Below are 4,388 nucleotides of genomic sequence, written 5' to 3'. Positions count from 1 at the left end.
TTTTCTGAGTCCAGATACTGGGGATGAATCCTTTATCTCTATTCACAGTCTGCTTAGGATTTCTCATAGTTAGTTTATCTATAATGAGGATGTAATGAGGGTCTCCCTGGGAGGTTTGACTTGAGCACCAAACAAGGCTGTACTAGTATTAAGTTTTTTTTTTTTCTTTTAAAGATAAATGGATGTACAAAGCCATTCTCTGGCGTGGTTTGCATTTGTACTTTTTTTAATGAGTGGCTTCTGTGTGAAGAGTGTTGTATCTAGGGGACAAGGAAGTTGTCATGTCCCAAATTCTCTTTTGTCTTTTCACATAAATGACGCTCAGTGTAGGGCCCCAAGTAGATGCAGACACAATCTTGGTTGGTTTAGCATAGATTTCATGTCTTCCTAGCTTTCTATCAAGGGTACTATTTAGTGAGTGTGTGTTTCTTGTCAGCGTTGTGTGATTCAGAGACTCTTTGATAGCCATTCACATTCCTGCATGCTTCAAACACCTTTGTCTACTGAGCCATCTGCCACACCCATGGGTATGTCTCTTGAAAAAAAGAGACACAGATTAGAGTGCAGTATTTCACAGGTATAAAGCAAGCATCTAAGGCAGAAGATTGAGAATTCAAGGTCAACATAAGGGGCAGAAATGATAGATCAGAAGTTAAGAGCATTAGCTGCTCTTCCAGAGGACCAAAGTTCAAATCCTAGCACCCATGTGACAGATCACAACTGTGTGCAACTTCAGTCCCAGGCTATCTGAGGAGCCCTTTTGGCCTCTAGGGGCACCAAGCATACATATGGCACCATACACATGCAGACAAAACACTTATATGGATGTGCATAAAATAAAATTTAAAATTTTAAAATGTGTTGATACAAAAGGCTTACCAGCCAATAAAGAAAGAAATTAATCTGGGCATGGTGGGACAGATCTATAGTTCTACTACTCAGAAGTGTCACACAGTCAGATTTGTAGTGTTTGAAATCAGTCTGGGCTATAGTGTGAGACCCTGTCTCAAAGAGATAGAAAGATAAACACAGTGGAGCTAGTGAAGCAGAGGAAATGTTTTGAGTGGTATCACAGCAAAAAGAGTCTAGAGTTAAAAAGAAAAATTCAGTATAATGAATGAGTAGACAGAATGCAACACCACTGATGTGAGAACATCTGGAATATGTATTCACATCAAACATTTATTTTATACTTGAGAATATTGATTGGTATTTGTCTTATAACTTTACATATTATAAAACAAAGATGCTATGTGTGCCCATATATATTTATTGTGATTGAATGAATAAATTTGCATAATATGAAAACAAGGATGCTACATGTGCCCATGTATACTTATTGTGATTCAATGAATGTTTAGCATATTTTCCTCTAAAAGTAAATTTTTACTGGTTGGTTGATTATATAACTGCATTTTTACTTCAGTAAGATGTATCTTTATTTGTTTAAGCATTTTAAATAGAAAATGTACAGAGATTAAATAAAGTCAAAGTAAATTGACTAGTCATTTAATTTTTAGACAGAGAGAGAGAGAGAGAGAGAGAGAGAGAGAGAGAGAGAGAGGGAGGGAGGGAGGGAGGGAGGGAGGGAGGAAGAGAGAGGAACACCCTTTTGGTTTGAGATAAAAATCTCCTGGTTATTTCTTGCTGCATATCCACCCTCTGTGGGCCTGGAGCTCCTGGGGATTCTTTCATCTCTGCCTCCAGCTCCTGGTGAAAGCACTTGGAATAGGGATGTAAGGGAGCTCATGCTCCCTTGTCAGCACTTCCGTGAGCACTGGCTGGTAAACTTAGATGCTCCTCCTTGCTCATTTCCTTATGCTCAAAACACATTTTCCAAGCAAGAAATAAGTGTTTTAAGCACAAACTTCATAACTGCAGATTCAAAGGAAAAAAATAAAATCCTAGTTCTCTTCTCAAAACCCTTGTCTTTTGCTGGCATGCATCCTAGTGTCTTCCCTCCTTGAGCCTGGCCTCAGTTGTAGGCCAAGCTTGGTTCTTCAATTATGGTACATTAAATGCAAAATACCTCTGAAAAATTTTTGGACAACTTCTGTTACTAAAAGCAACACAAGCAATAGCGTATTCATCTGTGATAGTTGGAGGTCGGTAGATAGATGCAATAGAAACAGGTATCGGGACTGAAACGCAGAACATCCTAGAGAAAGATGATAACAAATGATGTAAATATTGCAAGCTGGTAACAGAAGCACCTTAGAAACTTCTCTTAAGCGCATCCTCAGGACTGAAAGACAACAAAGGCTCACAACGTACGATATAATCCAGGCAACAAGCCTGTTCTCAGTCTGCGTCAATCTGATACTTGAATGTGGAGGGGATTTCAGGGACGAACTACAGGTTAAAAGAGATGGTCTCAAAGCCAGGTCAGCTCATCTGGACCACTGGTTTGAAAGGAAAGAGATGCAACGAATTCTGAAGACCTGAATTAACATGACTCAATACACTTCGCACATCTCCGTCTCCCTATGCCTGGCCGTTGATTGACAGTATAACAAAACAGAGCGTATATACCAGGAAAGTAGGAGCAAGCATCTGAAGGCTGGTATAGGCTTGTGAAAATCTACTCACCGGAGAAGTGAATAGGAGTTCACTTAATTTAAGAGAAGCAGTGAGCACAGTGTAGTGGTGTTTTTTTTGCTACAGCTTCTACTTCCCCCAACAACTAAAAAATTACATTTTCATCACAAGTGGCATTAGAGTATTAAGAATGAGAATACTCAATCTGTATACACACTAAGCAGTCATCTCACTCTGAAGAGATCACTGAATGGCTTTTATACAGCAAATTCAGAATAATTACTCAACTAGAATGTGGCAAGTACAACAGCCAAAGATCTTTGAAAATAAAGACAATTTTTACTTCTCCTCACATAGTTACTACTTGGCCTTTTATGAATATCACTTTCAATGTCTCCAGTGAATGACATGAAATCTATAGTGGCTGTAGCTCTGTCTCTGTCTGCCTCTCTGTTTGTCTCTGTCTCTGTGTCTGTCTGTGTGTCTCTGTGTCTGTATCTCTGCTTCTGTGTCTGTCTCTGTGTGTCTATCCCTCCTTCCCTCCTTCCCTCCTTCCCTCTCTCCCTCCCTCCCTCCCTCCCTCCCCAACTACTCCTCTCTCTCTCCTTGTATAGTAAAGTCCCTCTTTCAAAGCAGGAAATATAGAGAGAGCACACTGAGCTTACCATGTGATATTTGACTCTTGAAAATGAGCCAAATGCCTGTAGAGGAAGAAATGTCTTTCCATTGGTCAGCAGCTCCCCCAGTGGACAGGTCTTACACTTTTCTTTCTTTTGTCACATCTAACTGAAATTCTTTAGAGTGACTTTATCTAAAGGTCAGCTACCTTTTCCATCCAATTTAATTTTATCTACTAAATTTTGTGGCTTTGGGTTTGGATTAGTGATAGTTAAAGATAACTGTAATGCCACAAGCCTTCCCACCTCAAAGGTCAGAAAAATACTGCCTATGAACCAACATGGATTTACTGTGAGCTAGCCCTAGAACACTAATAAGCAAAAAAAAAAAAAAAAAAAAAAAAAAGGCCTTCTGGCTATTAACCTCTACAGTTAATTTTTTATAGATCAGAACAGGGAAAAATGTAAAGTCAGTTAAAAACTACACAGCTTCCTAGAGACACAAGATTTGTCACAGTTATGAAAAAGAGATAAGGAAGTGAAAAAAATAGATGTGTCCATTGGAGAGGGATTTTGATTTGTATTGGGAGAGGGCCTGAAAAGCAAGGAATATACACTGAAGCAAAAATCGATAGTGACATTAGAAGATTTTTAGAATAGATTTTTTTCAGTTTTTTATTTTTATTAGGAAAAGAAGGCATCTGACATCTGTAGTCTTGTCTGAGAGGCTTAGTACCACATTCCTGCTCTTGGGAGATGCCATGTTACCAGATCTCCAGGAAAAGCAGTCCTTTCCTCTTCCAGGCTCAGGAGGCTCCATGGCTTTGGGTTTTCACTCCTGTCAGCTGCCACGGTTATTTTTCTCCCTCCCTTGGTATTCATGTTGTCTATTTGTTTGTTTGTTTTTAATTTTTAATGTTTCCTGTAAATGCAGGTGTCAGTGTCCTCTGAGTAATCAAGATGAGGTAGTCACAGGCCTTAAATTCTGAAAACCCTTATTCACAACAAGCTCACCTTAAAGGACCTGAAGACCAGATCACTGGTGCATCTACTTGGGGTTATGATTTGACAGCTCCACTTATGGATTTTATCATCACTGTAAAATATACTGAATTTATTAAGCTTTTTAGTGAAGGATTGGTTCAAGCCTCTCTTAGCTGATAATGTCTGTTTGCTAAATTCTTTACTCTCAAACACATATATTCTTCTGGGTACCCTCAAGGTTGGGTGCTT

General features: G+C 39.1%; 1 long non-coding RNA gene across 1 annotated transcript in view; it reads right to left on the bottom strand.

The window, feature by feature from the left end:
- Positions 1-3,955: 3,955 nt before the first annotated feature.
- LOC311597638 overlaps positions 3,956-4,388 on the bottom strand; it is a 21,828-nt gene continuing 21,395 nt past the window's right edge. Inside the window, exon 4 of the long non-coding RNA XR_014779293.1 lies at positions 3,956-4,388. This exon is cut by the window's right edge and continues 11 nt beyond it. This is a non-coding gene — a long non-coding RNA (uncharacterized lncRNA).

Source organism: Acomys minous (genome assembly GCF_964271855.1).
Source record: "Acomys minous genome assembly, chromosome: 5".
Lineage (NCBI taxonomy): Eukaryota > Metazoa > Chordata > Mammalia > Rodentia > Muridae > Acomys > Acomys minous.
The sequence above is the reverse complement of the archived record's forward strand: the minus strand, read 5'-3'. Positions and strand labels throughout refer to the sequence as shown.